This window comes from Amphiprion ocellaris, chromosome 7, assembly GCF_022539595.1.
Source record: "Amphiprion ocellaris isolate individual 3 ecotype Okinawa chromosome 7, ASM2253959v1, whole genome shotgun sequence".
Lineage (NCBI taxonomy): Eukaryota > Metazoa > Chordata > Actinopteri > Pomacentridae > Amphiprion > Amphiprion ocellaris.
The window spans coordinates 10,262,145-10,275,202 of NC_072772.1; the positions used below are offsets into that span (position 1 = coordinate 10,262,145).

Genomic DNA, 13,058 nt, shown 5'->3' on the forward strand with positions numbered 1-13,058 from the left:
TTTAATTCAATTTTATTTATATAACGCCACTTACAGGTCAAATTGTCTGAAGACACTTTATTTTTATATTTTTTGTCATATCTAAAATATGACAAAGTAAGAAATTAAAATTTTGTGACTAATCCAATTTATTATTTGGTTTTTCAGAGACTAATGGGCAACTAAAATAACTTTCTAAACTAAAACTAATAAACATGAGGTCAAATAGAAGGAAGAGTTTTAAATACTGCAGTCCCACAACGACAAGAATAAAGTTTGTCAACAAAAAGTAAATCTGCTGGTGGATTCCATTAAAGTCCTAATAAATGATAATAAAGTGTGATACTAAAGGTTTGTGGTGCTAAAAATGTCAAAGTAAAGATATCAAGTTGAACATCAGGTTCAAGATTAAAGACCTGCTCTTCTAGTCGTCTTCCTTCTAGTCGCTGTAAAAAGTCAGTCCACCCTGACCGACTTCAACACCTCTTCATGACAACTTGTTCTGCCTCCGACCTCGTGGAAACTCCAGAAACTCGGGAAAACCTGTCGAGACTCGAAGAACTCGTGGGGCGGGGGAAGGTGTGGTGGGCGGTGGGGGAGTAGAGGGGGGAGGCCACCACCCACCTCCCCGCCTACTCTCCGCCCCGGCTCCACCCAGACTCCGCCTTGGCTCTGCCCATGTGGTCACTTCAGGAACTACGAAGTCAAAGGGACGACGAAATTATTTCTTTTCATCTGATCTGTAGCTCAGTGAGTTAAGAGTTTGCCTGTGGAGCTGCAGGTCGCTGGTTCAAGACCAGACCCTTTTTAAGTTTTATCAAAATCCTGACAAAGACAAAGAAAGAAAAAGGTCAGTGGCGGGTCTTGAACCTGCGACCTTCGACTCCGTAGTCTCTCTTTTATCCCCCTGAGCTACTCGCTCAGATACTAAATCTTCTTTTTTTTGCGCATTTGTCATCTAGTTTTTGTCATTTTCGAGTTTTTTTTTAACTCGAGTCTCGTCTCGACCGTTTTTCTCAGGAGGTTGGACTTCAACCTTTGAGCTGGAGGGTGGAACCCTCAGTTCCAAGACTTTCCAAAGCCTCCACACCTCCCGAGTCCTCAGGACCTGAGCTTTCACACAGTCTGAGGGCTGAAATTTTCTAAGTCCCACAGTAGTTCTCTGTTAGATTGAACTTTCAGACAGTCCAAGGACTGATATCTTCTAAGTTCCTGAGTAGTTCTCTGTTAGTTTGAACCTTCAGACAGTCTGAGGGCTGAAATTTTCTAAGTCCCACAGTAGTTCTCTGTTAGATTGAACTTTCAGACAGTCCAAGGACTGATATCCTCTAAGTTCCTGAGTAGTTCTCTGTTAGTTTGAACCTTTAGACAGTCTGAGGAATGAAATCTTAAAAGTTTCTCAGTACTTCTCTGTTAGTTTGAACTTTCTGGTTAACAGAACTTGTGACCATGAGTCTTGATTTCACATTTAGACCATCCATCCGAGTTCTTCTCAGACCTTCACCTGTGGGTTTTTTAGAAATCCTCAACAAACTTTGATTCTCTTCACTGAACAGTAAAGTTTGTGGAGATCAGAAGGATCAGATCAGAAGGTAACATTAGTTCGATAGATGCCTTCAACTACTAGTAGACTTTTTCCACAATCAAACCAAGAACATAGAGGAAATGTTTGAAGAAACAATTTGATGTTTTCATTTCAGACTAGAAAACACTTGAAGACCTTTATCTGTTTTTGCTCTTTTTGATCGTTGTATTGTCCCTTCTGTTTAATTTGATCTTCAAAAGTCTAACTGGTGTCTTTTCAAATGTTTTGTCTTTAGTTTGATTCTTCTTAAATGTTTAGTTTTACTTGTTTCTCACCTTTTATTCTTTTCTAATGTCTGATTTGATTTCCAAATGTTTTGTCTTTTTAATGTTTGTTTTTTCAAATGTTCATTCGGCTTGTTTGAAAAATTTCCTTTTCTTTCCCAATGTTTAATTTTTCGATTAAATCTTTAAGGTTTTTCTTTTTAAATGTTTTACCACCTTTTAATGTTTAATTTTCTTTTTAAATGCTTCATTGTATTTTCTGTTTAATTCCTATTTAAAGTTTTATTGTCTTTAAGATTTAATTTTCTAATTAAACATTTATTTTTTTAATTAAATGTTTTATCTTTTTAAAGGTTTAATAATCTAATTAAATGTTTTGTATTTTTTTTAAATGTTTAATATTCTTCTTGTTTAATTGTATTTTTTAATGTTTAATTATCTTAAATATTTCATCTTTAATGTTTAATATTTTGTTTAATAAACTTTAATTTAATAATTACATGTTTTGTATCTTCTGTTTAATTATCTAATTAAACATTTTGTCTGTTTAATATCATTTAATTGTATTTGATATTTAATTTTCTTTTTAAAAGTTTTATTGTATTAAATGTTTTTTTTCCTTTGATTTAATTGCTTTTTTTTTCATGTAGTTTGTTTCTTTAATTTTTTTTTCTGTCAAGATTTTAATCCCAACCTTAAAAATGAAACAAACTCTTAAATCACAGTGAAAATACTTCTGTTGTCACAATCATGAGTTAGTCAATTATTCAGTTTATCAATTCAACTTTATTTGTTTAGCAACTTTCACACAGATGACAAAACTAAACAAGCAAAGAGAAAAAACTATGCTAAAACCATGATTAAACCTCAAAAACATATTTAAAAAAAAAAAAAAAATTTAACATCGTAATTTAATCTGTTGTGTCCAGGGGATGGATGGAGTTTATTGAAGTCTTCTTGGGCTCACATGGTAAATCATTTAAAATATAAACTTAAGATTCAGTCTAAGGAAACTGCAGAGTGACAGAAGAACCAACAATATCTCCTGTTTTCTCCTTTAATGAGTCGACTCTTCTTGTGCTTTCAGACCAAAGAACTACAGACTCTTCACAACCTGCTCAGACTCTTGGTACAGGACCTCACCACACGGGTCAAGAAGGTTTCCGTCTCATTTCTACTCTGAACCTCACCTTCTCCTGCTCAAACTGCTGATAAATGTTTCTGCTGCTCTAAAGTCTGGTCTCCAGAACTTCCTAAAAACTCTCAAAGTCTCTTCTGCTGCAGGTTGCTTTGTAGAACTGTTCCAGAAAACCTCACTAAACCACATGGAGGGGCCTCAAGATAGTCGTCCAAATGAAACCGAACAAAAACCAAACTAGCACAACCCAAACGCTAAAGTCTCCTGCAGCCTACCAGAGAACCTCTGAGAACAGAGAATCAGGACAGGAACTCTTACCTTCTGGACTACCAACGCTGGTTCTCAAACAAGAATACAGAATGTGTCTGACCAAAAACCTCTAAAGACTCACTAGAGATAAAGATAAAGACACATCTCAGCTGCACCAAATCCACTAATCACTGCACACATTAGCACCATGTGCTAACTGTGGCTAAAGAACCACCTTTACCAAGACAACTATCCAGTACAAAGCCCTAAAACACACCAAGAAACACATTAAAGACGATTTTACTGCTGGAAGCTGCAAGTCAACGCCTAAAGAACAAACTAAAGCAATGAAGCCAAACCCAGTTCAGTGGTGAACAGAAGCAGAGGAAATGTTTGAATGCAGCTAAATAAAGCAGGAAGACACTGAGCTGCTCAGGTGTTCCTGATAACACCAAGCAGCCACCTGGACAGCCAATAGGAACACAGCTTACTGGAAGTCCAGAGGGCTGGCTTAGTGAAGGAAATTTAAAGTTGAGGCAGAAAGTTAACAAAGAAAGTTGAAAACCACCTTCTGATACCTGAAATCTCTGAGTTTTCACACAAAGAACACCTGAACATGTCAAACTGGTTTCATAGTAGAACCATCATTGTAAAAACGTCATAGTATGGTGTGTTGCTCAAAAAACATTACGACCCGGCTGTCTAGGGTTGCCGAGGAGCAACACAAAAACAGGACAAACGCTGGTTTCCAGGGGGTTAGGCGGCTATTTATTTGAAAGAGGAAGTTTACAACAACACAACATGTGAGCAGAAAAATCACAAAGTCTGTCTTTAGTTCAGCTGAAAATATTAGTTTTTGTCTTTTTTATTGACCAAACTTTTCAGGAAGTAGATGAAGAATAATTGAAGCTCTCATGTAGAAGTCCAACTTATTTTGGATCCTTGTGGAGAGTTTAATCTTAGAGTTTGTGAAGCTGTTGAGTTTTTAGAGTCACATAGATTGTTCTGACATTTAATAACCGAGGCCTGAAATAAAATTACAGTTGTGGATTTCTGTCATTTAGTCTGGACTAAACAAATAACAGCAGCATAAATCTCAAACGTCATTATGAGGAGTCTGGATTGAGGTTTCTCACTTGATAATGATCAAAACATGAAATTTAGGTTGGTTTAAAGGAATATTCCACCTTAAATCTTTGAATGTTGACCTAAAAGGTTGGTTTCACCGAGTATTCCATCCAAAATCCTAGACCAAAAAATCTTGGTGTAAAGGAGTATTCCACCTTAAATGTAGACCTAAAGGATGGTTTGGAGTAATATTCTACTCTAAAATCTTCCAATGTAGACCTAAAAGGTTTATCTGATGGTATATTCTACCCAACATCCTGGAACATTTACGTAAAAATGTTGGTTTAATGGTATATTCCCAGAAAAACCCTTGAACATTAGGCTTAATGGTATATTCCATCCAAAATACTTGTACATATACCAAGAAGTCAGTGTAAAGGAAATGTAGACCTAATAGGATTGTTTAAAGGAATATTTAAATGATTATTTTCATTATTTAATAATCTGTTATCAGTCAGAACCCTGGCAAACTTATTTTCATCAGTTTTTTTTAGTGGAAGTCACAAATAAAGGAGCGCTTGGTTTTTCCTGGCGTTAGTGAGTCCAAAGCTGCTGTTTCAACACAGACACGTTCACATGCATCCACAAACCTCTCAGCACTCAAACACCCACAGACAGGAGGCCGGCTGGGCCGAGGCTCGGCGGCGTCATCAGACCCACTAGTCGGGGAGTCGCTGAACTTGTTGGTCCGGTTTGAAGGCCTCCATGTGGTCCAGTAGAAGTCCACGTAGTCGGTGTTGGCTTTGAACCGCAGCGACTGGCCACCATCAGGTGGACCGGCTCGTCCTCGTAGGGCTCCTCCTGTAGCCTTGAGGGGACCACAGGAACATTCAGTAGCTGTTGGAGTTCTTCCTGTCAGGCTCGTGGTAGAACGGCTCTGAAGTATCTTGTACTTGTTTTATCTGGAACAATCTAACAGCCTAAACTGTTAACAGCAGTGTAAAGAAGCAAACACACAGGCATAGATTAGGACTTAAACTAGATTTATTTTAGAAAACAAATCAGCTTAGAGGCATTTGTTCACACATGTGGCTGAATAGGAGGCCGTCCAATCAGATTTGAGGTCTTCACTCTGTAGGTTGGTTGTTTGGTGAGACTCTTGGAACTCCATCAGCTGACGTGGATGTTTGATGGTCTTCCTCTCTAGTGCCAGATGATTCATCCATGAATTCAGCAGCTACAGACTGAAATGAAGCTCATGCTGCCGTTACTGAATTCCTGTTCCAGATCAAATGTTCAGAGCTCACCTTGAATGCAGCCGTCTACTGTCTGATAGTTTTTCTCATTGTAGTCTTCAATAAAGTCTTTTTCCTCATGTCAGGATGTGGTGAGACTCTTTCTCAGTCTCTGCAGACGTCCCTCATTGTGCATCTCCAGAGAAGAAACAGAAAAACTGGTCACTGCTTCAGCATCACAAACGCTCTCCAGCATTGAGAGTGTTTTAGGAATTCATTCATTGTGTTGTGAACTTTGAAGGAGCAGAAACTTTACAGCAGCCAAAGATATGAGCTCCAATTCTGGATGTTTTAGGAAATGAAGTTCATCAAATGAACACTTGATTTTTGCTGATAACGCTCATTAAATTACTGAAGAAGTCTAACATAAAAACCTGTAAACTCTCAGGCAGCTTTTGTTAAAGTTTGTCTATAATTCTATCATCATGTTCTGGAACCAGGACTCTGCAGAAGTTCCTTCAAACAGATACTTGTGTGTTTCTATTTAAGGCCTCAGGTTTGAACCTACAGCAGAGGATTAGAAAGGAGTGATTTTAATGTTTAAATCAGTCCAGTAAATGTTTGGCGTGAAAATTATTAAGATTTTGATTTAGATAGATTTGTGTCAAATAATATTGTAGCGTCTCACTTAAATATATCCAAATGAGTTCAGTGTATTTACATTTTATAGAATATTTGATTTCTTAATCTCAATACTGTAGGGTCTGACCCTAAATATTATAATGATGATGTCAATTTAAATAATATTTTAGTGCAGAGTCAAACTTTAATCAGCTAAACTTACATAATAAATATCACTGTACAATCTTAACCTGAACATTCATATTATTGAGGTAAGTTTACATAAATCATGATATTCTAGGGTCTTAACTGGAATATTTCTAACATTAATCTTTTTGTATTGTGCTGATAAACAAGAACAACCCAACTTTCAGATAATATTTGTTGTCTGTGATTGTGAGACTAAATTCCTCCACATTCTGGAACTGGACTGAATTTCCCAAAATGGAAACATGGACAGAATTTAACACTCATGTATCCATGGCAACGCAAAAGTTTCTGCTTCTTACCAAAGTTCACAACACAAGTAAAGATTTTAATGTAAAACTTCAGGGATGACTGCTGACCGTAAGTATTCTGATCAATACTTCATGATCAATATCAGGACAGATGTTACAACTCCAGCTGTTGCATTAGACTGCAGTTATTCACAGAGAAATTAAAACATCACATTCCTCATGAAAACTAGATGGGACTTTTATTAAATAAAGTGTTGGTGAATAAACAGTGTAAAAAGTGCAAAGCAGCTCCATTAAATCAGGAGATGTGAGACTTCCACAGCATGGATCACCATCTGCTGTGTTGATTCATAGCTGAATGTCAGAATGAACCGAGACAGAAAAGCTGCTTTGAGCTGCAACATTACGGTCTGACAATCCAACACCATCACAGTTTTCATCTGGTTGTTTTGCTCCAACATGCTGTGAAGTTCAGTTTTTACCTGAATCAATACAGAGATTCTATTTCCAACCAAGACTGGAATAAAAATTAGAATGTTATGAGGTTATTAATGCAACTAAATCCTTTCAGATGGAAGGATTTACTTCTAAGTTCTAATTCAAGTTTCAGTTGGAGCACATTGCATTCACAAAGAAAAACAGCGAAACCTTCATAGCAACATTTAATAAACCTAAAGCTTCCCTGTTGGCACATTGGTGGAGTTTGTTACTGAGCATCTGAACCTTAAATCCAGTGAGACGACCATCTTCAGTCGAGGCCAGTCAGAGAACTTCAAGACCTTCCATTGGCTGGACCAGATGTGGCATCATCTCCCTCTGAACATCTGGATGACAGGAGAAAAGACAGAAATCAAACACAGATCACAAAAAATACAATTTATTCACTTTCATCATTTTATAAAAGTAGCATGAACTTTATTAAAACTTGACAATATCAGTAATGGAAGTAAATGTTTTTATCTCGTGTTGAAGCTAAATTTAAAGTCAATTTTAATGACAGTTTATCCTGAGAGGAGTGAGAATGGAGCTTTTCTTTCCTTTTTAGAATATTCCCTCAAAATATTCTGTTTATTATTGGCTTTAGAAGCATTTTTCTTTATTTATTTTTACATACCTCAGACTGATACACTTTGCTGGTTTGCAGATAATTTCATGTACAATGACAATAAAGACCTTCTATTATAACATATTTTGCTAAAACAAGAACTGCAAACCTTCTCAACCATCTCTCAGTCTGCAAAATTCCAACTGCAACCAAGAATTATCTGATGTAGTTATTATTATAATCTTTACTGAACCAGCCCTGGAATTAATAAAAATCTGTATATGGATATGATTTTCTCTGATGAGACCGCTATGGAAGCCATAGTAATTATTAACTATCCTTTGAAGAGAAAGATTAGGTCTTCTTCAGGTGGATAAAAACATGCTCTCCATTAAAAACAAAAAACTGCATACAATAAAGTAAATCTCTTCTGCACTGCACACATACTACACTTCTGTATAACTCTGGATGTCAGAGTAAAGGCAGACAGATCCACTGATCAGCCACAACATTCTGACCACTGACAGCTGAAGAGAACAACATCCATCATCTTGTTCTAATGCAACGTTCTGCTGGGAAACCTTGACATTCATGTGGATGTTTGACATGTACCACCACCTAAACACTGCAGGACAAACAACCCCCTAGTCTCCATGGCAACAGCACTCCTTGATGCCAGCTGCCACCCTCAGCAGGAAGAACTAAAACTGCTCAGGAGTGGTCCGAGGAACACGACAGAGCTAAGCTGTTCACCTGGGTTCCACACTCCCCACATCCAGATCTGATTGAGCATCTGTGGGATGGTCCAGGATCAGCCTGGTCTAGGTAGGACCCACCCTGCAACCCACAGGATCCACAGAATCCACAGGACATCCCCAGAGGTTCTGATGAACCACTGGGTCAGAGGAGTTTTAGCAGCATAAAGGGACCAACACAGTATTAGTCAGGTGGTCAGAATGTTATACTGTTATATTGTCATGCTGATTATATGATCAGTAAATGTTACCATCAATTATAACGTTCACATTGATCAAGAAAAAAAACAACTATCAGTTCATTCAGAAGCTGTGGGGTTAAACCTAAAAACACAGACCTCAACAGCAGTTTGTTTCAAAGCAGAACACCAGCTGGTTTTCACTAAAGAAGTTTTCAGAGCAACAATTAAATGACAGTTTTGTTCTCATTAAGTTCAGAGTCAGAGTCAGCCAAAATAATGTACACACATCAGGAAAAGAAAAACTTTAATAAATATTTCATTTGTATAAGTACTTCTATACATATAGATTCCTCTTTCTAAGTTTGATCAAATCACGATAACTCTGTGTCCTTTTGTACAATGTTTTCCCAACAGATGGCGCTACCCTCATGAATGGAGCATCAACAAGTGACGTCTACAACAGAACAGAAATGTCTGGAAGCCAGTGGCCACCACTTTGAGCACCTCTTGTAATTGTAGAGGCCAAAGATAACTTTTATTAATCTCGTGATATCTGAATAAATTTGGTATTGAAATATTTATGCAAGTTTTTCTTTTCCTGATGTGTGTAAACATTATTTTGGCTGACTCTGTATGATGGGTTTCTGACAGGTCACCAGGCAACATCTTTTTATAATAATGACAAACATACCTGCATTCTACAGGAGTGATTTTCCTCATGAGCAGGTAAAGATGTGGGAGGAGCTTAGAGATGACAGGAGCAGGAGTCATCCTCACTAATTCAGCTTCCACCTAGAAACAGAAAGACCACAAAAAAACCCACACTGATATACTCTCAAACGTTCAACCTCACAGCCTCAAAATATCTGTTTAGGAAGTGTTGTGTTTCAAAATTCTGCTGAAAGCATTGACAGACATTCTCTTACAAGGTTGTGTAAAAAGCAGCCTGTCCTCTGAGCTACTGAGAAATCTTCCTGAACAAAGTTTCTACGTGTAAATCAGCTCAACAAAAACTAAAGCCTCAGTCAGAGATAACAGGTATCACAAATTATAAACAACTTTCTTTGTTAATTCAGACTTTCTGCTTCAACCTCACAGAAAAAGGGGAGTTTAACTCGTCAGGTGACTGAAAATGAATGGCTTGTGCAGTTCTAGATCCAAAAGTAGGATGTTTCAACTCATGTTTTACTACAAATACATACAGTAAGAAATAAACACAATGGCTGGTTGTTAGTTTATTCACTATTAATGTCATTTTATATACTGGATTGAACTTGAGCAGTGGAAGAGAGAAGGAATTCAATGAAATTATGGAGATTCAGAGAGGGAATGTTGCGCAATGTTAAGTTAAGGGCGGTTTAATTCAAACCAGCTGAATGTTAAACTTCAGTGCAGCTCAACGGGTTTCAGTTAACCTTAAAGTAAAATAACTTTTTTAAAAGCTAAAATACACAGCAGAGAAATACAGGTTGAGAAGGTCATTCTAATAAAGACGGACAGGCAGCAATTAACAGGTGTTCAGCGGTAAGTTAGCCACCTGTGTTAATTAGCCCGCTAGCTAACTTAGCCGCTTAGCAAGCTAACGCGTCCGGACCAACTGCTCAAACACGACAAAACACAACTCTTCACAAGTCGCTGACTTAACGTACAACAAAACAACGCTACTTGTTAGAAGTATTCATCTTCTTACCGTGTTTTACTCCAAAAACAAAGTCAACAGCAGTCAGAGATGCTACCAGACCTGCCGACCATAGACAAACACAGACCAGATACGCTAGCGCGCTGTCTTCTATATTATCTATGGTCTGACCAATCGCTGCTCTCTGGCTCCGCCCTCTGAGAATCTTGTTGTCGTTTGGCTCCACACTTGCCGATGATCACTTCCGGTCTCAGAAAATAAAAAAAAATGGACCTTTTTCGTTTCTGTCTCTTACTGATTTTATTTTTTGTTATTCTAAATATGAAATGAAAATCAAAGCATTTTTAAAATTTCGTATATCCCTTTTTGATCACGAAAAGGAAAAACGCCTTGTATTTCAATTTAAATTTTTGTATTTTAAAACGAAAATCAAATAACCACTCGTTTTTTGTCTTTCAATACCCGTTTCAGAACGGAAAATCCAATTGCCAGATAAACAGGGGTGAAAGTAAGCCGGTACGGTCCGGAACGGCGTTCCGGTAAGAGTTTAGGTCCCGGAACGGCGTGGTACGGAGATCACGGGAGATGAGCTGCCAGCTCAAACAGTGAACCGGCCGCGGATCCCGCGACCCGTGCGAATCGTACTCGTGAACACAAAAAAGTGATGCTAAAGCATGAAGCCTAAAACATTAAGCACTTTATTTCCTACGTAAATTTCAAACAAGAGATTATTTTTGCTTGCAACCGTAGGATAATAAGCCATGACAAAGCGTTCATTCTCCGTGGGCGTCTGTCTCGCTCACACACGAGAGCGAGAGGCGAAAAGCCAAACCCGGCGAAACTTTTCCTTTACTCTAAGCCGAGTAGCCGAGAGCGAATTGAGCATGCGCGGTCTGCAAAGGGGTGCGTTTGATTTGATGTTCGGGGACACTTGCTTCTGTCAAAACCAATCATTCACACAATAAATTTGAAAGCGGGCCAATGCAAATAATAAATGAAATGACAAATAAATGTGTATGTTTTGATAGGGTAATTTAAAAGACGAATTTTTGATACTTTGCGAGGATCAAAACCAGAGAGAAAGAAAGAAAGATAGAAAGAAATGCAAGAAATGGGATCCACTGCCCTATGTGAAAACTTGGCTGGGGAAAGGCAGAAGAGCAGCTCATGCAACAAGTGGCATGGCACAATGACCCTACAGAAGATGATTATTTTAGCCCACTTTGGGATATGTTGTAAGCTTCAGATTATTTTAAGTATGTTGTTCTTTTTCAAGTTAGTTCTGCCATTCCCAGTTTATACATTTTCATGTTGTTTACATTGTTGCATTGTTGCACTACAAATAAAAGCCTGTTTACATAACTGACTAGACTTTTTAAATCAATAAATGTATTTGATGAATTAAAATTATAATAACAAAATTTTTTAAATTTTTTTATTTATATATATATATATATATATATATATATATATATATATATATATATATATATATATATATATATATATATATATATCATGATTTTTCAATTTATCTACAGTACCAGCAAAAAAAAAATCTACTTTCACCCCTGCCTAAAACTATAAGTAATTGGACAGAAAGTAGTGTTTGGGGTAGAATAAACCTTTAAAACCACAACTTCTTCATGAGAAAATACCATAAACTTATGGAATAAATCTTTAACCTGTCTCTGTAATTGGACAGGAAGTATGATTTGAGTGCTATCACCAGTTCAGTGGGTGGAGTTGTTGTGGGGAAAAAAGGGTCCTAGAAGTGCAGTTCTTCAGCTGTGGTCCTGAACCTGCAGCCTTCTGTCCTGTATTATAACATCGAGGGCTAGCAGCTCTCACAGTCGATTTAAATCCCAAACTCACAGAAAAACACAAAACAGAGCCTTCCTTTTAGTAGGGAGGTTAAGTGACTTTTGACTTCAAGTCATGATGCAAAGGTCCCCTTTGGCATGGAAGTACTTTAGGGCCATAGAAATAAATTTACCCTAAGACACAAGTGAGATCACACTTTGGCAGATATTTTTAAAGTGGCCGCCGACCATACTTGAAAGGCCCATATCTTTGTTTCTGTTAATGGCAAACTTGGTGTCAAAATGTACATTTTTGGGGGGTCAAGGAATCCAATAAAATAGGTTCCAAGACTTAAAAAAAATAAATAAATAAAATTCTCTCCTCAATGACAACTGAAGGTAAAATATGCAATTTATTTTTTAAAAAAATGCATGCTAAAAACACAGTCGATAATAATTTAGTAAATAACAACTTAAAGTGTTGACTATGCATATTATGGATGCAGAGAAACTGAGTAGTGAGACAAGAAGTTCATAATTACAGTCATGGAAACAATGATTAGACCACCCTTGTTTTCTTCAATTTCTTGTTCATTTCAATGCCTGGTGCCACTAAAGGTATATTACCTGAAGAATACAATGAACACAACCAAAAATGCAGCTGATTACATCATATTTTATGTCCTATTTAACCATTTCATGCCATAAGCAGACTTTATGAGACTAAACACTCTGACTTTGGCTTAACATATCTGCTAACCCATTAAACTCACATCATTTGGTCTTGTTCTTTTTTACATTTTGTTATTTAGGCTTCTGCAGAGTAAAACTTTGACCTGGTAAACCAGTGTACAAAGGGAGTCAAACTAAGAATAAGAGTGTGTGTATGACAAACACAAAGCTTACATCTTTTAACAGTAGGTGTATTATCATTTCTGACACTACCACAAGAGGGCGCCAGATTTTCAGGTTATACACATTATTGGCTTCACATGTCTTCTTAAACCACAATCAGAGGATTTCTCCTCATTTTAGTGTTCTTGAGTTGTCAATATATTTTATTTTACAACATTTTTTT

General features: G+C 37.1%; 1 long non-coding RNA gene across 3 annotated transcripts; it reads right to left on the reverse strand.

Annotated features, from left to right (window-relative positions):
* Positions 1-5,269: 5,269 nt before the first annotated feature.
* Positions 5,270-11,223, reverse strand: LOC129349215 (uncharacterized). Of its 3 annotated transcripts, none has more exons than XR_008602134.1 (4): positions 10,230-11,223; positions 9,231-9,331; positions 8,356-8,497; positions 5,270-7,381 (listed from the first exon to the last, which is right to left on the reverse strand). It is a non-coding gene; the product is annotated as an uncharacterized LOC129349215 (long non-coding RNA). The 3 variants fall into 3 exon arrangements; XR_008602133.1 differs by lacking the exon at positions 8,356-8,497 and having other exon boundaries at positions 5,270-5,487; positions 5,551-7,381; positions 10,230-11,005; XR_008602132.1 differs by lacking the exon at positions 8,356-8,497 and having other exon boundaries at positions 10,230-11,221.
* Between the last annotated feature and the right edge of the window lie 1,835 nt (positions 11,224-13,058).